At 43.7% G+C, this 22843-nt stretch overlaps 1 protein-coding gene across 4 annotated transcripts in view; it reads left to right on the forward strand.

Moving 5' to 3' along the window:
* Nucleotides 1-22843, forward strand: part of LOC110535150 (cytoplasmic protein NCK1-like) — a 117040-nt gene that overhangs the window by 90009 nt on the left and 4188 nt on the right. The gene's annotated exons all lie outside the window — the stretch shown is intronic.

The raw sequence follows: 22843 nt of genomic DNA on the forward strand, positions 1-22843 counted from the left end.
GAGGGTTACTGTTAGGAGGCTTGCTGCTGGGAGAGTCTTTGGGTTGTGGGTCACTCCCCCTCTCTAATGAGTTACAGTAGGGGGGGTGTGGGGGAAGAGCTTTGGGTTGTGGGTCACTCCCCCTCTCTAATGAGTTACAGTAGGGGGTGTGGGAGAAGGGCTTTGGGTTGTGGGTCACTCCCCCTCTCTAATGAGTTACAGTAGGGGGTGTGGGGGAAGGGCTTTGGGTTGTGGGTCACTCCCCCTCTCTAATGAGTTACAGTAGGGGGGGGGGGACCTTTGGCTTCCAGGTAGAACACGATAGTTATTGTGTCATAGGATGGGGTCTCCTGTCTATATGTATGTTGATTGATGAGTCCAGGGTATCTACTCTTCAGCCAGTCAGTTATCAGGAGCAGGATGGTGTGTACTGTACTTTAATAGACAGAGATACTACTTTACTCCCCTCTCTTCACCCTCCTCCCCTCTCTTCACCCTCCTCTCCTCTCTTCACCCTCCTCTCATCCCCTCTCTTCACCCTCCTCCCCTCTCTTCACCCTCCTCCCCTCTCTTCACCCTCCTCTCCTCCCATCTCTTCACCCTCCTCTCCTCTCTTCACTCTCCTCTCCTCTTCACCCTTCTCTCCTCTCTTCACGCTTCTCTCCTCTCTTCACCCTCCTCTCCTCTCTTCACCCTCCTCTCCTCTCTTTACCCTCCTTTCCTCTCTTTACCCTTCCTCTCCTCTCTTTACCCTCCTTTCCTCTCTTTACCCTCCTATCCTCTCTTTACCCTCCTATCCTCTCTTTACCCTCCTATCCTCTTTACACTCCTATCCTCTCTTTACCCTCCTATCCTCTCTTTACCCTCCTATCCTCTCTTTACCCTCCTATCCTCTCTTTACCCTCCTCTCCTCTCTTCACCCTCCTCTCCTCTCTTCACCCTCCTCTCCTCTCTTCACCCTCCTCTCCTCTTTACCCTCCTCTCCTCTTTACCCTCCTCTCCTCTCTTTACCATCCTATCCTCTCTTTACCCTCCCCTCCTCTCCTCTCCTCTCTTCACCCTCCTCTCCCCTCTTCACCCTCCTCTCCCCTCTTCACCCTCCTCTTCTCTCTTCACCCTCATCTCCTCTCTTCACCCTCCTCTCCTCTCTTCACCCTCCTCTCCTCTCTTCACCCTCCTCTCCTCTCTTCACCCTCCTCTCTTCACCCTCCTCTCCTCTCTTCACCCTCCTCTTCTCTCTTCACCCTCATCTCCTCTCTTCACCCTCCTCTCCTCACCCTCTCCCCTCTTTACCCTCTCCTCTCCTCACCCTCCTCTCCTCTCTTCACCCTCATCTCCTCTCTTCACCCTCCTCTCTTCACCCTCCTGTCCTCTCTTCACCCTCCTCTCCTCTCTTCACCCTCATCTCCTCTCTTCACCCTCCCCTCCTCTCTTCTCTTCACCCTCCTCTCCTCTCTTCACCCTCCTCTCCTCTCTTCACCCTCCTCTTCTCTCTTCACCCTCCTCTCCTCTCTTCACCCTCCTCTCCTCTCTTCACCCTCCTCTTCTCTCTTCACCCTCCTCTTCTCTCTTCACCCTCCTCTCCTCTCTTCACCCTCCTCCTCTCGTCACCCTCCTCTCCTCTCGTCACTCTCCTCTCCTCTCGTCACTCTCCTCTCCTCTCTTCACCCACCTCTCCTCTTCACCCTCCTCTCTTCATCCTCCTCTCTTCACCCACCTCTCCTCTTCACCCTCCTCTCTTCACCCTCCTCTCTTCATCCTCCTCTCTTCACCCTCCTCTCCTCTCTGCACCCTCCTCTTCTCTCTTCACCCTCCTCTCCTCTCTTCACCCTCCTCTCCTCTCTTCACCCTCCTCTCCTCTCTTCACTTTCCTCTCTTCACCCTCCTCTCCTCTCTTCACTCTCCTCTCTTCACCCTCTTCTCCTCTCCTCTCTTCACCCTCCTCTCCTCTCTTCACCCTCCTCTCCTCTCTTCACCCTCCTCTTCTCTCTTCACCCTCATCTCCTCTCTTCACCCTCCTCTCCTCTCTTTACCCTCTCCTCTCTTTACCCTCTCCTCTCTTTACCCTCTCCTCTCCTCACCCTCCTATCCTCTCCTCACCCTCCTCTCCTCTCTTCACCCTCCTCTCCTCTCTTCACCCTCCTCTCTTCACCCTCCTCTCCTCTCTTCACCCTCCTCTCCTCTCTTCACCCTCCTCTCCTCTCTTCACCCTCCTCTTCTCTCTTCACCCTCCTCTCCTCTCTTCACCCTCCTCCTCTCGTCACCCTCCTCTCCTCTCGTCACCCTCCTCTCCTCTCGTCACTCTCCTCTCCTCTCTTCACCCACCTCTCCTCTTCACCCTCCTCTCTTCACCCTCCTCTCTTCATCCTCCTCTCTTCACCCTCCTCTCTGCACCCTCCTCTTCTCTCTTCACCCTCCTCTTCTCTCTTCACCCTCCTCTCCTCTCTTCACCCTCCTCTCCTCTCTTCACCCTCCTCTCCTCTCTTCACCCTCCTCTCCTCTCTTCACCCTCCTCTCCTCTCTTCACTTTCCTCTCTTCACCCTCCTCTCCTCTCTTCACTCTCCTCTCTTCACCCTCTTCTCCTCTCCTCTCTTAACCATCATCTCCTCTATTCACCCACCTCTCTTCACCCACCTCTCTTCACCCACCTCTCTTCACCCACCTCTCTTCACCCACCTCTCTCCACCCACCTCTCTTCACCCTCCTCTCTTTACCCACCTCTCTTCACCCACCTCTCTTCACGCACCTCTCTTCACCCACCTCTCTTTACCCTCCTATCCTCTCTTTACCCTCCTATCCTCTCTTTACCCTCCTCTCCTCTCTTTACCCTCCTCTCCTCTCCTCACCCTCCTCTCTTCTCCTCTCTTCACCCTCCTCTCCTCTCCTCACCCTCCTCTCCTCTCTTCACCCTCCTCTCCTCTCTTTGTGTTTCTTTGTGGTTGGGTAGCTAGATGTGTGTTTTGTGGTTGGGTAGCTAGCTGTGTTTCTTTGTGGTAGGGTAGTTAGATGTGTGTTTTGTGGTAGGGTAGCTAGATGTGTGTTTGTGGTAGGGTAGCTAGATGTGTGTTTGTGGTAGGGTAGCTAGTTGTGTTGGTGATAGGGTAGCTAGCTGTGTTTCTTTGTGGTAGGGTAGCTAGATGTGTGTTTTGTGGTAGGGTAGCTAGATATGTGTTTTGTGGTAGGGTAGCTAATTGTGTTTTTTGTGGTAGGGTAGCTAGATGTGTTTTTTGTGGTAGGGTAGCTAGATGTGTGTTTTATGGTAGGGTAGCTAGATGTTTCTTTGTGGTTGGGTAGCTAGATGTGTGTTTTGTGGTTGGGTAGCTAGCTGTGTGTTTTGTGGTTGGGTAGCTAGCTGTGTTTCTTTGTGGTAGGGTAGCTAGATGTGTGTTTGTGGTAGGGTAGCTAGATGTGTGTTTTGTGGTAGGGTAGCTAGATGTGTGTTTTGTGGTAGGGTAGCTAGATGTGTGTTTTGTGGTAGGGTAGCTAGATGTGTGTTTGTGGTAGGGTAGCTAGTTGTGTTTGGTGATAGGGTAGCTAGCTGTGTTTCTTTGTGGTAGGGTAGCTAGATGTGTGTTTTGTGGTAGGGGAGCTAGATGTGTGTTTGTGGTAGGGTAGCTAGATGTGTGTATTGTATTAGGGTAGCTAGATGTGTGTATTGTATTAGGGTAGCTAGATGTGTTTTTTGTGGTAGGGTAGCTAGCTGTGTTTCTTTGTGGTAGGGTAGCTAGATGTGTGTTTTGTGGTAGGGTAGCTAGTTGTGTTTTTTTGTGGTAGGGTAGCTAGATGTGTGTTTTATGGTAGGGTAGCTAGTTGTGTTTCTTTGTGGTTGGGTAGCTAGATGTGTGTTTTGTGGTTGGGTAGCTAGATGTGTGTTTTGTGGTTGGGTAGCTAGCTGTGTTTCTTTGTGGTAGGATAGCTAGATGTGTGTTTTGTGGTAGGATTGCTAGATGTGTGTTTTGTGGTAGGGTAGCTAGATGTGTGTTTGTGGTAGGGTAGCTAGATGTGTGTTTTGTGGTAGGGTAGCTAGATGTGTGTTTTGTGATAGTGTAGCAAGATGTGTGTTTTGTGATAGTGTAGCAAGATGTGTGTTTTGTGATAGTGTAGCAAGATGTGTGTTTTGTGTTAGGGTAGCAAGATGTGTGTTTTGTGGTAGGGTAGCTAGATGTGTGTTTTGTGGTTGGGTAGCTAGATGTGTGTTTTGTGGTAGGGTAGCTAGATGTGTGTTTTGTGGTAGGGTAGCTAGATGTGTCTTTGTGGTAGGGTAGCTAGATGTGTGTTTTGTGGTAGGGTAACTAGATGTGTGTTTTGTGATAGTGTAGCAAGATGTGTGTTTTGTGGTAGGGTAGCTAGTTTTTATTTTTGGTAGGGTAGCTAGATGTGTGTTTTGTGGTAGGGTAGCTAGATGTGTGTTTTGTGGTAGGGTAGCTAGATGTGTGTTTTGTGGTAGGGTAGCTAGTTATGTTTCTTTGTGGTAGGGTAGCTAGATGGGTGTTTTGTGGTAGGTTAGCTAGATGTGTCTTTGTGGTAGGGTAGCTAGATGTGTGTTTTGTGGTTGGGTAGCTAGATGGGTGTTTTGTGGTTGGGTAGCTAGATGGGTGTTTTGTGGTTGGGTAGCTAGATGGGTGTTTTGTGGTTGGGTAGCTAGATGGGTGTTTTGTGGTTGGGTAGCTAGATGGGTGTTTTGTGGTTGGGTAGCTAGATGGGTGTTTTGTGGTAGGGTTGCTAGATGGGTTTTCTTTCTACTAATTGTCTTGGTAAGCAGGGGTGTAGTGCTGCGACTCCCTACTGGAAACTATTGCTTGACGTCTGTTTTAAAGTGAATTTCCTTCCATTCTATATAGTAATGATTTATGTCCACTACTTGGTCAATTGATTTCACAGCACGTTTAATCTCTGCAAATAAACTCTCTGACTGGATGGTCCCCGGTCGGGGTTAAATTACTCTGTAATGGGTAGCCTATATATTATGTGTATAGTATGTGTTCAAGCTAATCAAACCAAAGTTTGTTTATCATACAGAGAAATCTACACAATGGCCTCGTCACAGTAAAGCTCTCCTCGTAAACAGAGCCATGATATTCAGTTATGTGTATTTACATTAGGCTATAGTCAGATGCCTACAAATAGCTTTACCACGTAGTCAGATGCCTATTGGGCTATAGTCTACAAATAGCTTTACCACGTAGTCAGATGCCTATTGGGCGATAGTCTACAAATAGCTTTACCACGTAGTCAGATGCCTATTGGGCGATAGTCTACAAATAGCTTTACCACGTAGTCAGATGCCTATTGGGCTATAGTCTACAAATAGCTTTACCATGTAGTCAGATAACTACAAATAGACTTACCACGTAGTCAGATGCCCATTGGGCTATAGTCTACAAATAGCTTTACCACGTAGTCAGATAACTACAAATAGATTTACCACGTAGTCAGATGCCTATTGGGCTATAGGCATACTGCAAACTACTGTTATTTGTTCCTGAACTGGCCGAACGGCAGAGCTATCCTTCAGCATCACAGGTTGGTTTAACCTCTTCAACATTACAGCACCATCCTGGCGCTTTGCTGACAGTACCATGAAGGCCAATCCAATCACTTAAAATTATCTGATCAAGACCTGTTATCTAAATCTAATAGTCCTGCTCATCACAGATTATAATCACAGGTAGAATATGTTCACTTCTCACCAGGGTGCTGGTTTAGTAAAGTTACACCAAGATCCCATGCTGATGAGTTACACCAAGATCACATGCTGATGAGTAAGGAACTCCCCTCACCTGGTTGTCTAGGTCTCAGTAAGGAACTCCCCTCACCTGGTTGTCTAGGTCTCAGTAAGGAACTTCCCTCACCTGGTTGTCTAGGTCTCAGTAAGGAACTCCCCTCACCTGGTTGTCTAGGTCTCAGTAAGGAACTCCCCTCACCTGGTTGTCTAGGTATCAGTAAGGAACTCCCCTCACCTGGTTGTCTAGGTCTCAGTAAGGAACTCCCCTCACCTGGTTGTCTAGGTCTCAGTAAGGAACTCCCCTCACCTGGTTGTCTAGGTCTCAGTAAGGAACTCCCCTCACCTGGTTGTCTAGGTCTCAGTAAGGAACTCCCCTCACCTGGTTGTCTTGGTCTCAGTAAGGAACTCCCCTCACCTGGTTGTCTAGGTCTCAGTAAGGAACTCCCCTCACCTGGTTGTCTAGGTATCAATAAGGAACTCCCCTCACCTGGTTGTCTAGGTCTCAGTAAGGAACTCCCCTCACCTGGTTGTCTAGGTCTCAGTAAGGAACTCCCCTCACCTGGTTGTCTAGGTCTCAGTAAGGAACTCCCCTCACCTGGTTGTCTAGGTCTCAGTAAGGAACTCCCCTCACCTGGTTGTCTAGGTCTCAGTAAGGAACTCCCCTCACCTGGTTGTCTAGGTCTCAGTAAGGAACTCCCCTCACCTGGTTGTCTAGGTCTCAGTAAGGAACTCCCCTCACCTGGTTGTCTAGGTATCAGTAAGGAACTCCCCTCACCTGGTTGTCTAGGTCTCAGTAAGGAACTCCCCTCACCTGGTTGTCTAGGTCTCAGTAAGGAACTCCCCTCACCTGGTTGTCTAGGTCTCAGTAAGGAACTCCCCTCACCTGGTTGTCTAGGTCTCAGTAAGGAACTCCCCTCACCTGGTTGTCTTGGTCTCAGTAAGGAACTCCCCTCACCTGGTTGTCTAGGTCTCAGTAAGGAACTCCCCTCACCTGGTTGTCTAGGTATCAGTAAGGAACTCCCCTCACCTGGTTGTCTAGGTCTCAGTAAGGAAATCCCCTCACCTGGTTGTCTAGGTCTCAGTAAGGAACTCCCCTCACCTGGTTGTCTAGGTCTCAGTAAGGAACTTCCCTCGTCTGGTTGTCTAGGTATCAGTAAGGAACTCCCCTCACCTGGTTGTCTAGGTCTCAGTAAGGAACTCCCCTCACCTGGTTGTCTAGGTATCAGTAAGGAACTTCCCTCACCTGGTTGTCTAGGTCTTAGTAAGGAACTCTCCTCACCTGGTTGTCTAGGTCTCAGTAAGGAACTCCCCTCACCTGGTTGTCTAGGTCTCAGTAAGGAACTTCCCTCACCTGGTTGTCTAGGTCTCAGTAAGGAACTCCCCTCACCTGGTTGTCTAGGTCTCAGTAAGGAACTCCCCTCACCTGGTTGTCTAGGTCTCAGTAAGGAACTCCCCTCACCTGGTTGTCTAGGTATCAGTAAGGAACTCCCCTCACCTGGTTGTCTAGGTCTCAGTAAGGAACTCCCCTCACCTGGTTGTCTAGGTCTCAGTAAGGAACTCCCCTCACCTGGTTGTCTAGGTCTCAGTAAGGAACTCCCCTCACCTGGTTGTCTAGGTATCAGTAAGGAACTCCCCTCACCTGGTTGTCTAGGTCTCAGTAAGGAACTCCCCTCACCTGGTTGTCTAGGGCTTCATTGAAAGGATAACCCTGCAGCCGCTAGGTCCTCCGTGGAATGTGTTTGACACCCCTGGTGTAGAGGATCATTGTACCATCTAAAACACTGTGAACTATGTTTTCCATCACCCCAAAATATGTTCAGCTGTTTGAAGCTGGTGAACAAAAACTGAAGTAAAAGACGCAACAAGTCTTAAGAAGGGGAAGTATAGGAATAGCGCTGATAGAACATATGTACCACTTTTTAGTCTTTCTTTCAGTGACTGACATATCTGTAACACACACTTCTATGTGAATTTGGTCTGGTGAAAAAAACAAGAGTTTTTCCTTAACGATAAGGATCCCAACTAAACGTTTAAACGTTCACACCCCTCTTTCTAACATGTATTGACACGGGGCTGAATACTTATTTCATCAAAATGCATTAGTGTTTTATTTTTTCATTCATTCATTCAAAATAATAATAATCATCCACTTTGACAGAATATTTTATAATTAAATACATCATATCATATTTCAACTTTTGTAACAATAAAATGTGAACAAATCCAAGTTTTGGTGAATACTTATGATAGGCAGTGTATGGGTCTACCAGAGTGGTGCATCTCAGACCGGCTGACGTGTGTATTGGTGTAGCCAGAGGAAGAGCCCTGGAACGAAGGGAAGTGGAGGGGTCAGGAGGTCCCACAGAGACAAAGGACAGCTGGGGAGGAGAGAAGCGGAGAGGATGAGAAGAGGGAGGAGAGGAGGTGGTGTTATGGAACTATAGAGTTTCTGTCTCATACCCGTTAGTCCTTAACTTTCTTCTCCTACCTCCTTTTCCTCTCTCTCTGTCCCCATTTCTTCTTCTCTCCCTCTGACCTGCCTCAGTTCACCAAGAGAATGACACAGTAAGGTGTAGGTGGAGGAGATGAGGAGGGGAAGGAGCAGGCATTCTTCACGTCCAAACCCTCTGATTTACAGACTCCTGATGCAACATGGCTTCCTTTCTCAACAACCTATGCTCAGGAAACACAAAGGGAATGCAACATGGCTTCCTTCCTCAATGACCTTTGCTCAAAAAACACACAGGGAACACCTTCTGACATAGAGAGATAAAAAGGGGGGGTTGAGAGAGAGAGGCTGATGGACAAGACGGTGGTTCTCTGTAGACTGCGGTGGTTCTCTGTAGACTGCGGTGGTTCCCTGTAGTAGACGGTGGTTCCCAGTAGGAGACGGGGGTTCCCAGTAGTAGACGGGGGTTCCCAGTAGTAGACGGGGGTTCCCAGTAGTAGACGGTGGTTCCCAGTAGTAGACGGGGGTTCCCAGTAGTAGACGGTGGTTCCCAGTAGTAGACGACGGTTCCCAGTAGTAGACGGTGGTTTCCAGTAGTAGACGGGGGTTTCCAGTAGTAGACGGTGGTTCCCAGTAGTAGACGACGGTTCCCAGTAGTAGACGGTGGTTTCCAGTAGTAGAAGGGGGTTCCCAGTAGTAGACGGTGGTTTCCAGTAGTAGACGGGGGTTCCCAGTAGTAGACGGTGGTTCCCAGTAGTAGACGGTGGTTCCCAGTAGTAGACGGTGGGTCCCAGTAGTAGACGGGGGTTCCCAGTAGTAGACGGGGGTTCCCAGTAGTAGACGGTGGTTCCCAGTAGTAGACGGTGGGTCCCAGTAGTAGACGGTGGGTCCCAGTAGTAGACGGTGGGTCCCAGTAGTAGACGGTGGGTCCCAGTAGTAGACGGGGGTTCCCAGTAGTAGACGGGGGTTCCCAGTAGTAGACGGTGGTTCCCAGTAGTTCGGCTGGTGTACAGCAATCTTTAAGTCACACCACAGATTCTCAATTAGATTAAGGTCTAGGCTTTGACTAGGCCATTCCAAGACATTTAAATGTTTCCCCTTAAACCACTCAAGTGTTGCTTTAGCAGTATGCTTAGGGACATTGTCCTGCTGGAAGGTGAACCTCCGTCCCAGTCTCAAATCTCTGGAATACTGAAACAGGTTTCCATCAAGAATTTCCCTGTATTTAGCGCCATCCATCATTCCTTCAATTCTGACCAGTTTCCAAGTCCCTGCCGATCATTTGGGAGTCTTGCACATACCTTTTGGCGAACACCAAACGTGTTTGCTTATTTTTTTCTTTAAGCAAATACTTTTTTTCTGGCCACTCTTCCGTAAAGCCCAGCTATGTGGAGTGTACGACTTAATGTGTTCTTATGGACAGATTCTCCAATCTCCGCTGTGGAGCTTTGCAGCTCCTTCAGGGTTATCTTTGGTCTCTTTGTTGCCTCTCCGATTAATGCCCTCCTTGCCTGGTCCATGAGTTTTGGTGGGCGGCTCTCTTTTAGCAGGTTTGTTGTGGTGCCATATTCTTTCCATGTTTTAATCATGTATTTAATGGTGCTCCGTGGGACTTTCAAAGTTTCTGATCTTTTTTATAACCCAACCCTGATCTGTACGTCTCCACAACTTTGTCCCTGCCATGTTTGGAGAACTCCTTGGTCTTCATGGTGACACTTGCTTGGTGGTGCCCCTTGCTTAGTGCTGTTGCAGACTCTGGGGCCTTTCAGAACAGGTGTGTATATATACTTAGATTGCACACAGGTGGACTTTATTTAACCAATTATGTTACTTATGAAGGTAATTGGTTGCACCAGATCTTATTCAGGGGATTCATAGCAATGAATACAATGCACCACTTTTCCGTTTTGAATTTTTTGAAAAATGATTTTTTTTTTCATTTCATTTCACCGATGTGGACTATTTTGTGTATGTCCATTACATGAAATCCAAATAAAAATCCATTTAAATTACAGGTTGTAAGGCAACAAAATGGGAGAAATGCCAAGGCAGATGAATACTTCTGCAAGGCGTCTGTTTCTCAAACTAGACACTCTAACGTACTTGTCCTCTTGCTCAGTTGTGCACCGAGGCCTCTCCCACTTTCTATTCTGGTTAGAGCCAGTTTGCGCTGTTCTGTGAAGGGATCTTCAGTTTCTTGGCAATTTCTCGCATTAAATAGTCTGTTATTTTCCTGAGAAATGAAGGCTGACGAGTTTCAGACGAAAGGTCTTTGTTTCTGGCCAAAAACAAGGACATTTCTAAGTGACCCCAAACTTTTGAACGGTGGTGTGTGTGTGTGTGTGTGTGTGTGTGTGTGTGTGGATGGGATGGGATGGGATTGTTAGACATTATAGACAGGCACAGCAGCAGGGAAGACACTGTTATTACAGGAATCATGAGGATGATGCACTTTGCTGTTTAACAAATGCATGGTTCTATCCGCCCCAAAAAATCCGTTTTTATTTAGGTGACCAGGGAGAATGTGCAGCTCACACCAGCGCATCCATTATCACACAGCCAAGTCAAAGGGTCACAACATGGGACTAAATGGTCACAGAGCAATGTGCAGGAAATGACCTTTAAAACTGCCAAACTGTGTAGAATTGCACAGAATTTGCTTTACAACAACAAAATGCTATCTACTACGCTAGGATACCTTAACCTATCAAGCTAATAGACTTAGTTTACACTTCCAATTAACTGGGGACGGTGAAACTAATAAACTGTCTACCAAATCTATTCATTTTAAAATGTTGATTTACTTGCCATTATCAGTCACCTGGTGATAAGACAAGATGTTACTTAGACTTTTTTGCATATTTTCGTGGTCTCTGGGTCAACCGGTTTGTGTGGGCAGCTGCCCCTGGGAAAGAAAAGTTTAAAAAAATGAACTGCCCTAGATACCTCCTCTTATCTTCCACCAAGCTCATCTTCCTATCACACCAGAGGATGCAAACCACCATTCACCTCCATAACTACCTGATAGTAGCATGGCAGGGAGTGTGTGTGTGTGTGTGGGACTGAGCATCCAGCCTGGCAAATACAGCATTTAGTCTCTGCTTCCATGCTGTTTTAATGCAAAGTGGTTGTTTTGAATAGTGGAGGAAGAGGAAGTCAAGAGGGAGTCAATTCCCTTGATGCTCAGTGTGATAACACTATTTTCACCTTGGTACACTTGTAGAAACAAAGTTTTATCTAAAACCAAGTTCTATATATGACACCCTAAATATCCAATATAAGTGTCATTTCTTCAGTGTTGTCACATGAAAAGATATACTCAAATATTTACAAAAATGTGAGGGGTGTACTCACTTTTGTGATATACTGTATAGAGAACTTGGGTTAATACTGGATCTTTAGACATTTTTAGACAATTTGGACATTTTCACTTAGGGGTGTACTCACTTTTGTTGCCAGCGGTTTAGACATTAATGGCTGTGTGTGGAGTTATTTTTAGGGGATAGCACATCTACACTGTTATACAAGCTGTACACTCACTACTTTACATTGTAGCAAAGTGTCCTTTCTTCAGTGTTGTCAACATGAAAAGATATACTCAAATATTTACTAAAGTGTGAGGGGTGTACTCACTTTTGTGATATACTGTATGACACCCTAAAGATCCAATATTAAACCAAGTTCTATATATGACACCCTAAAGATCCAATGTTAAACCGAGTTCTATATATGACACCCCAAGGATCCAATGTTAAACCAAGTTCTATATATGACACCCTAAAGATTCGATATTAAACCGAGTTCTATATATGACACCCTAAAGATCCAAAGAACCAAATTCTATATATGACACCCTAAAGATCCAATATTAAACCAATTCTATATATGACACCCCAAGGATCCAATGTTAAACCAAGTTCTATATATGACACCCTAAAGATTCGATATTAAACCGAGTTCTATATATGACACCCTAAAGATCCAAAGAACCAAGTTCTATATATGACACCCCAAGGATCCAATGTTAAACCAAGTTCTATATATGACACCCTAAAGATTCGATATTAAACCGAGTTCTATATATGACACCCTAAAGATCCAAAGAACCAAGTTCTATATATGACACCCTAAAGATCCAATATTAACCCAAGTTCTATATATGACACCCTAAATGTCTGAGGCATTTCTAGGACAGTGAGGAAGGCAAGGTCAGATCTTCGCACACTGAATGATACACCCTTTGACAGCTTCTGAGATTAAAAAATAAATGTAGTCCTGCTTTGTGGCATTTCGCGAAGGCTCAATGTTATGTTGGTCGCACTATACGTTTTTGTTGTGTAGATGTGGTTGTCCATGTTTGACAGAGCCATTGGATGTCTTTCAGTGATGTTCCTACCGGCGGATTCATTGCTAAATATACAAGCAGACACATTTGGTCCTGTGTTTGAAAGACTACAACTTTGGTTGGGCGGTGCTTCGTGCTCCGGCCTTGCCCCTCCCCCAAGGCAGCCTTTTTTTTAAAGGAGGCGGACACTAACAGTCCATTGGGCAAAACTCGAAGAACTGACCAGACTCAACGGCTTCAAGTGATTCCTCTCATCAACACGAATTTGACTATGGAGCATTAGCTATTGGAGCATGTAGCTATTAGCTACATGGTGACATTCAACCATACATGTTTCAACCTGAATATAGAGAAGAGGATTCAAAACAAAGAGTTGAATTTAGCTGAAGTTACAAGCTCAACCGATGAAGCCTCAGCCGATGTCAGCACCAAGAGGTCAGATGACAAATACGGTACCTAGCTAAGTAAGTTATTTTTCCTGTAAGCCACCTAGCTAACTTTAGTTTATCTACTGAAACCCATATTGTGTATTGCTGACTGACATACAGTGGGGGAGAAATCAAATTATTTTTCTGTTTGCTAACTTAGCTAGCTAGCTAACCAACCACCAGTAACCATATCTATGACTAAAAATAGAAGAGGTTTTACAATCAGATCTTTTGTATCTCGATTGTAAATACCTCTTATTTTTATAACTGTAGCTATAAAAACATATTTGCCTGAGCATGCCTGATAGACATGGCTATAGGTAGATGCTGTCTGCCTACATACTCATGTGTATGTTCTGGTCACTGTGCAATGGTTGAGGGTTATGCCATATTTCTTCCTATTAGGCTAGATATTTGTCTAATTGTAATCCCTGTGCCTGTGCACATTTATGCGTGTTCAACTAGTCCCTAATGTTAAAGTTAAGCTGGCACGGTTCAACTGTTGTTCAAACTGTACAATAGAATATAGTTTTTGTTTTCCAGACAATACCTTGTGGTGCCTGGGCTTCTTCCTGCAATGGATTCTAGATACTGAAACATAATTTCTTTGCCTGCAATGTGTCATTGTAGCAGAACTGTATCCCTCTAGACGGATTAGACATTATGCTGGATTTCAAGCAGATGACTCATGAGGAGCTGAATGGCAGTTTGATCATGACAACACTCCTCCCACAGCTGTGCAAGTATACCGTGAACTTAGTGTGTTCCTTTGTGAATGGCAGTTTCATCATGACCATCTCTCCCATCATCTGCTGATCACCAGTTATCTTAGCCACAGACTGTTACACCAGTTAGTGTGATTTAACCACAGATTGTTGGTGTCCATTACTGGAAGTTAAATGATAGGTACTGTTTGTTGTAGCATAGAGTCTTCAACCAACCTTAGCGATGCCGTCTTCGTCCTCGATTCGGGGAAACAGGAGTCTCACAAAACATCTGTGTTCAGTTGCAGGGTGTCAGTTTGAATTTAGAAAATGCTCCGTTATTAAAATAAACACGTTTTTTGCTCCAGTATTTTATCCAACAAGGTGTGGGCCGCCATTGTGTCTATTTCAAGTCTTCTCACTCATTGATTGAAACATGTCTCTGTCATCATGACATGCAGCACTTTGGAGTCTCAATCAATTAGAGAAGACTTGAAATAGACAACATTTCTGCAAAACTCTTCGGGTAAATTACATTATCTGGTGTAACAATCTGAAGCTACATTTCTCTGCACTTGTGTGTCTCTACACCTGAGACACACTCGAACATACTGAACTACACTGTTCATAATATATATGTTTTACTTTTACCATATAAAATTATTGTTGAATACCCAGTTCTCTTGAGTTAGCATTAAATAGTGTACACTCCCCTGTATTTTAGAATTGGACAAATTAACAAACATTATATGGCTGTCTGAATGTCTAGCATCTGTTTGATACTACAGAGCCCTGTACAGTTTATATTAATATCTTCTGGGAATTGTTAAGGGCTGATACATTTCAAAGATTGATAGAAATTATCCATATTTATTTGATGGTTGTTCTCCAACCCTGTTCCTGGAGAGAGACCCTCCTGTAGGTTTTAACTCCAACCCTGTTCTTGGAGAGACACCCTCCTGTAGGTTTTTAACTCCAACCCTGTTCCTGGAGAGAGACCCTCCTGTAGGTTTTAACTCCAACCCTGTTCCTGGAGAGATACCCTCCTGTAGGTTTTTAACTCCAACCCTGTTCCTGGAGAGAGACCCTCCTGTAGGTTTTAACTCCAACCCTGTTCTTGGAGAGAGACCCTCCTGTAGGTTTTAACTCCAACCCTGTTCTTGGAGAGAGACCCTCCTGTAGGTTTTAACTCCAACCCTGTTCTTGGAGAGAGACCCTCCTGTAGGTTTTCACTCCAACCCTGTTCCTGGAGAGCTACCCTCCTGTAGGTTTTAACTCCAACGCTGTTCCTGGAGAGCTACCCTCCTGTAGGTTTTAACTCTAACCCTGTTCTTGGAGAGAGACCCTCCTGTAGGTTTTAACTCCAACCCTGTTCTTGGAGAGAGACCCTCCTGTAGGTTTTAACTCCAACCCTGTTCCTGGAGAGACACCCTCCTGTAGGTTTTAACTCTAACCCTGTTCTTGGAGAGAGACCCTCCTGTAGGTTTTAACTCCAACCCTGTTCTTGGAGAGAGACCCTCCTGTAGGTTTTAACTCCAACCCTGTTCCTGGAGAGACACCCTCCTGTAGGTTTTAACTCTAACCCTGTTCTTGGAGAGAGACCCTCCTGTAGGTTTTAACTCCAACCCTGTTCTTGGAGAGAGACCCTCCTGTATGTTTTCACTCCAACCCTGTTCCTGGAGAGACACCCTCCTACAGGTTGGAGTCAACAAATGTCTCACCAAGCTGTGTGTGTGTGTGTGTGTGTGTGTGTGTGTGTGTGTGTGTGTGTGTGGTGTGTGTATTGGTATGACGGGGAGGTCAGAGCTCGCCTGGTCTGCCAAGACATTCCTATCTGGTAACACCATTTTCACCGCGGGCCCTGCCAAAGATCAGCTCAGCCTCCCTGGCTACTAGGGTGTAACCCGCCTGGCTAGGCTACACGAGGTAGAGCTGGCTAGGCTACACGAGGTAGAGCTGGCTAGGCTACACGAGGTAGAGCTGGCTAGGCTACACGAGGTAGAGCTGGCTAGGCTACACGAGGTAGAGGCCAGGGGTCGGGCAGCTAGTAAGCTCCAGTCTGGGCAGAGAGGCTGGATGTAGAACCACTAGACTGGGCACTAGGGGGAAAATCGATAGTTACATATCGAGGTGTTATTTTTTACGATATATTTTGTTGTATCGTTTTGCTAGATGGCTGTACCTGCATCAAAACTCCAGTATGTTTTCTTCATAGCTTGTTCTCCATTTTTTTTAAAAATAGGGAGCCAATTTGTTTTTAGCTCTTCTACTTCCATGACTGAGCTAAACTAGTTTCCTCATGGCTCTCTCTGGTCACTCTGCAGCAGACACGTGGTGCTCTTAGCAATCCAGAAATCATACAACATAGTGATATGTCCATGGTATCGCACGAGACAAGTAAACCAGAGATCAAAATCAAAAGTAACAGTCAGTATCGGGTGTGGCCAACAGCTGCATTACGTACTGCAGTGCAGACTGCACCAGATGTGCCAGTTATTGCTGTGAGATGTTACCCCCCCTCTTCCACCAAGGCACCTGCAAGATCCCTGACATTTCTGGGGTGGAGGATGGCCCTAGCCCTCACCCTCCGATCCAACAGGTCCCAGACGTACTCAATGGGATTGAGATCCGGGCTCTTCGCTGGCCATGGCAGAACACTGACATAGTAAGACACTATCTATGAGTGGTGATGGCCCCTAGTAAAATAGACTGTCGACATGGGTTATAATCTATAGTAAGTGACATGGCTCCTCATGTTTTTGTTTTGAGCCCTGACTCCTCCAGAAAGATACTGTTGTTAGATTGCTGACTGTGGTAAACAGTAGGCTATAGATTCTTAATTCCCACCCTCAGTTTTAGTCACAACCCGGCTCGTGGGATGTGACAAAGAGTTCTTATAGGACCAGGGCACAAATAATAATATAATAATAATCAATAATTTTGCTCTTTATTTAACCATCTTACATATAAAATGTTATTTGTTCATTGAAAATTGTGAATAACTCACCACACGTTAATGAGAAGGGTGTGCTTGAAAGGATGCACATAACTCTGCAATTTTGTATTGGAGAGAGTCTCAGTCTTAAATCATTTTCCACACAGTCTGTGCCTGTATTTAGTTTTCATGCTAGTGAGGGCCGAGAATCCACTCTCACATAGGTACGTGGTTGCAAAGGGCATCAGTGTCTTAACAGCACAATTTGCCAAGGCAGGATACTCTGAGCGCAGCCCATCCAGAAATCTGGCAGTGGCTTCTGATTAAATTACATTTTCACAGAACCGCTTGTTTCGATGAGGCTCTCTTGTTCAGATATCGGTAAGTGGACTGAAGGCAGGGCATGAAAGGGATAACGAATCCAGTTGTTTGTGTCATCCTTCTCGGGAAAATAGCTGCTTAATTGCGCACCCAACACACTCAGGTGCTTCGCTATATCACATTTGACATTGTCCATAAGCTTGAGTTCATTTGCACACAAAAATCATACAATGATGGAAAGGCCTGTGTGTTGTCCTTGTTAATGCAGACAGAGAAGAGCTCCCAACTTCTTAATCATAGCCTCAATTTTGTCCCGCACATTGAATATAGTTGCGGAGTGTCCCTGTAATCCTAGATTCAGATCATTCAGGCGAGAAAAAAAATCACCGGATAGGCCATTCTATACTGTTGAAGTACAGTTCTAGAACACTGACATGTATCCATCACAGTAACATTCTATACTGTTGAAGTACAGTTCTAGAACACTCAGACATGTATCCATCACAGTAACATTCTATACTGTTGAAGTACAGTTCTAGAACACTGACATGTATCCATCACAGTAACATTCTATACTGTTGAAGTACAGTTCTAGAACACTCAGACATGTATCCATCACAGTAACATTCTATACTGTTGAAGTACAGTTCTAGAACACTCAGACATGTATCCATCACAGTAACATTCTATACTGTTGAAGTACAGTTCTAGAACACTGACATGTATCCATCACAGTAGCATTCTATACTGTTGAAGTACAGTTCTAGAACACTGACATGTATCCATCACAGTAACATTCTATACTGTTGAAGTACAGTTCTAGAACACTCAGACATGTATCCATCACATTAACATTCTATACTGTTGAAGTACAGTTCTAGAACACTGACATGTATCCATCACAGTAACATTCTATACTGTTGAAGTACAGTTCTAGAACACTGACATGTATCCATCACAGTAGCATTCTATACTGTTGAAGTACAGTTCTAGAACACTGACATGTATCCATCACAGTAACATTCTATACTGTTGAAGTACAGTTCTAGAACACTCAGACATGTATCCATCACAGTAACATTCTATACTGTTGAAGTACAGTTCTAGAACACTGACATGTATCCATCACAGTAACATTCTATACTGTTGAAGTACAGTTCTAGAACACTCAGACATGTATCCATCACAGTAACATTCTATACTGTTGAAGTACAGTTCTAGAACACTGACATGTATCCATCACAGTAACATTCTATACTGTTGAAGTACAGTTCTAGAACACTCAGACATGTATCCATCACAGTAACATTCTATACTGTTGAAGTACAGTTCTAGAACACTGACATGTATCCATCACAGTAACATTCTATACTGTTGAAGTACAGTTCTAGAACACTGACATGTATCCATCACAGTAACATTCTATACTGTTGAAGTACAGTTCTAGAACACTGACATGTATCCATCACAGTAACATTCTATACTGTTGAAGTACAGTTCTAGAACACTGACATGTATCCATCACAGTAACATTCTATACTGTTGAAGTACAGTTCTAGAACACTGACATGTATCCATCACAGTAACATTCTATACTGTTGAAGTACAGTTCTAGAACACTGACATGTATCCATCACAGTAACATTCTATACTGTTGAAGTACAGTTCTAGAACACTCAGACATGTATCCATCACAGTAACATTCTATACTGTTGAAGTACAGTTCTAGAACACTGACATGTATCCATCACAGTAGCATTCTATACTGTTGAAGTACAGTTCTAGAACACTGACATGTATCCATCACAGTAACATTCTATACTGTTGAAGTACAGTTCTAGAACACTCAGACATGTATCCATCACATTAACATTCTATACTGTTGAAGTACAGTTCTAGAACACTGACATGTATCCATCACAGTAACATTCTATACTGTTGAAGTACAGTTCTAGAACACTGACATGTATCCATCACAGTAGCATTCTATACTGTTGAAGTACAGTTCTAGAACACTGACATGTATCCATCACAGTAACATTCTATACTGTTGAAGTACAGTTCTAGAACACTCAGACATGTATCCATCACAGTAACATTCTATACTGTTGAAGTACAGTTCTAGAACACTGACATGTATCCATCACAGTAACATTCTATACTGTTGAAGTACAGTTCTAGAACACTCAGACATGTATCCATCACAGTAACATTCTATACTGTTGAAGTACAGTTCTAGAACACTGACATGTATCCATCACAGTAACATTCTATACTGTTGAAGTACAGTTCTAGAACACTCAGACATGTATCCATCACAGTAACATTCTATACTGTTGAAGTACAGTTCTAGAACACTGACATGTATCCATCACAGTAGCATTCTATACTGTTGAAGTACAGTTCTAGAACACTGACATGTATCCATCACATTAACATTCTATACTGTTGAAGTACAGTTCTAGAACACTGACATGTATCCATCACAGTAACATTCTATACTGTTGAAGTACAGTTCTAGAACACTCAGACATGTATCCATCACATTAACATTCTATACTGTTGAAGTACAGTTCTAGAACACTGACATGTATCCATCACATTAACATTCTATACTGTTGAAGTACAGTTCTAGAACACTGACATGTATCCATCACAGTAACATTCTATACTGTTGAAGTACAGTTCTAGAACACTGACATGTATCCATCACAGTAACATTCTATACTGTTGAAGTACAGTTCTAGAACACTGACATGTATCCATCACAGTAGCATTCTATACTGTTGAAGTACAGTTCTAGAACACTGACATGTATCCATCACAGTAACATTCTATACTGTTGAAGTACAGTTCTAGAACACTGACATGTATCCATCACAGTAGCATTCTATACTGTTGAAGTACAGTTCTAGAACCCTGACATGTATCCATCACAGTAGCATTCTATACTGTTGAAGTACAGTTCTAGAACCCTGACATGTATCATCACAGTAACATTCTATACTGTTGAAGTACAGTTCTAGAACACTGACATGTATCCATCACATTAACATTCTATACTGTTGAAGTACAGTTCTAGAACACTGACATGTATCATCACAGTAGCATTCTATACTGTTGAAGTACAGTTCTAGAACCCTGACATGTATCCATCACAGTAACATTCTATACTGTTGAAGTACAGTTCTAGAACACTGACATGTATCCATCACAGTAACATTCTATACTGTTGAAGTACAGTTCTAGAACCCTGACATGTATCCATCACAGTAACATTCTATACTGTTGAAGTACAGTTCTAGAACCCTGACATGTATCATCACAGTAGCATTCTATACTGTTGAAGTACAGTTCTAGAACACTGACATGTATCCATCACAGTAACATTCTATACTGTTGAAGTACAGTTCTAGAACACTGACATGTATCCATCACAGTAACATTCTATACTGTTGAAGTACAGTTCTAGAACCCTGACATGTATCCATCACATTAACATTCTATACTGTTGAAGTACAGTTCTAGAACACTGACATGTATCCATCACAGTAACATTCTATACTGTTGAAGTACAGTTCTAGAACACTGACATGTATCCATCACAGTAACATTCTATACTGTTGAAGTACAGTTCTAGAACACTCAGACATGTATTCATCACAGTAACATTCTATACTGTTGAAGTACAGTTCTAGAACACTGACATGTATCCATCACAGTAACATTCTATACTGTTGAAGTACAGTTCTAGAACACTCAGACATTACATGTATCCATCACAGTAACATTCTATACTGTTGAAGTACAGTTCTAGAACACTCAGACATTACATGTTTCCATCACAGTAACATTCTATACTGTTGAAGTACAGTTCTAGAACACTGACATGTATCCATCACAGTAACATTCTATACTGTTGAAGTACAGTTCTAGAACACTCAGACATGTATCCATCACAGTAACATTATATACTGTTGAAGTACAGTTCTAGAACCCTGACATGTATCCATCACAGTAACATTCTATACTGTTGAAGTACAGTTCTAGAACCCTGACATGTATCCATCACAGTAACATTCTATACTGTTGAAGTACAGTTCTAGAACACTGACATGTATCCATCACAGTAACATTCTATACTGTTGAAGTACAGTTCTAGAACACTGACATGTATCCATCACAGTAACATTCTATACTGTTGAAGTACAGTTCTAGAACACTCAGACATGTATCCATCACAGTAACATTCTATACTGTTGAAGTACAGTTCTAGAACCCTGACATGTATCCATCACAGTAACATTCTATACTGTTGAAGTACAGTTCTAGAACCCTGACATGTATCCATCACAGTAACATTCTATACTGTTGAAGTACAGTTCTAGAACACTGACATGTATCCATCACAGTAACATTCTATACTGTTGAAGTACAGTTCTAGAACACTGACATGTATCCATCACAGTAGCATTCTATACTGTTGAAGTACAGTTCTAGAACACTGACATGTATCCATCACAGTAACATTCTATACTGTTGAAGTACAGTTCTAGAACACTCAGACATGTATCCATCACAGTAACATTCTATACTGTTGAAGTACAGTTCTAGAACACTGACATGTATCCATCACAGTAACATTCTATACTGTTGAAGTACAGTTCTAGAACACTCAGACATGTATTCATCACATTAACATTCTATACTGTTGAAGTACAGTTCTAGAACACTGACATGTATCCATCACAGTAGCATTCTATACTGTTGAAGTACAGTTCTAGAACACTGACATGTATCCATCACAGTAACATTCTATACTGTTGAAGTACAGTTCTAGAACCCTGACATGTATCCATCACAGTAACATTCTATACTGTTGAAGTACAGTTCTAGAACACTGACATGTATCCATCACAGTGACATTCTATACTGTTGAAGTACAGTTCTAGAACACTGACATGTATCCATCACAGTAACATTCTATACTGTTGAAGTACAGTTCTAGAACACTGACATGTATCCATCACAGTAACATTCTATATTGTTGAAGTACAGTTCTAGAACACTGACATGTATCCATCACAGTAACATTCTATACTGTTGAAGTACAGTTCTAGAACCCTGACATGTATCATCACAGTAACATTCTATACTGTTGAAGTACAGTTCTAGAACACTCAGACATGTATCCATCACAGTAACATTCTATACTGTTGAAGTACATTTGTTGATCGTTGTATATACCATTAGTCATATGGACTTCATCCAGAAGGATTCAGATGTTTGAGCAGTATAGGACAGAGGCCTATTCATCTCTCCCAGTCTTCCCCAACCAGATTTCCAGACTTCTCGAAGACAAGGTCTCATGCACCCTCTCATATAGCGTTCTTGTTTTCCTCCAGAACCACCACTCAGACCCAGGGCTGTTGCCTGGCGGATTTGTGTCCTCCGTCCACCACAGTCTTTAGCAGGGTCATGACTGTCAGAATTCAAGGCTGTTTTCCTAGCTTCTTGAAGACTAGAGCTAGCTAGCTGGGAAATTAGGCTTTTCCCCAAAGCCTGTTGGCAAGACCACTAATACGTCCTCCCCAAAGGCTCAACACGCTACTAGTTCCTGTTTTAATCCCTAAATGGGTGGTTATTCTGTGGCAGTATCTCCTTTTTAGATAGATCCATCACTGGGTTTTTCTCCTTTCAGTTTTAGTTAGCTCGACTAACTAGACCAGCTAGACTAACTAGACCAGCTAGACTAACTAGACCAGCTAGACTAACTAGACCAGCTAGACTAACTACACTAACTAGACAAGCTAGACCAGCTAGACTAGCTAGACCAGCTAGACTAGCTAGACCAACTAGACTAAATAGTCTAGCTAGTCTAGCTAGGCTAGTTAGGCCAACTAGACTAACTTTAGCTTAGCTTGTTTACCTATCTAATGGGGGCGTAGCAAATTTA

Source organism: Oncorhynchus mykiss, chromosome 11 (genome assembly GCF_013265735.2).
Source record: "Oncorhynchus mykiss isolate Arlee chromosome 11, USDA_OmykA_1.1, whole genome shotgun sequence".
Taxonomy (NCBI): Eukaryota; Metazoa; Chordata; class Actinopteri; order Salmoniformes; family Salmonidae; genus Oncorhynchus; species Oncorhynchus mykiss.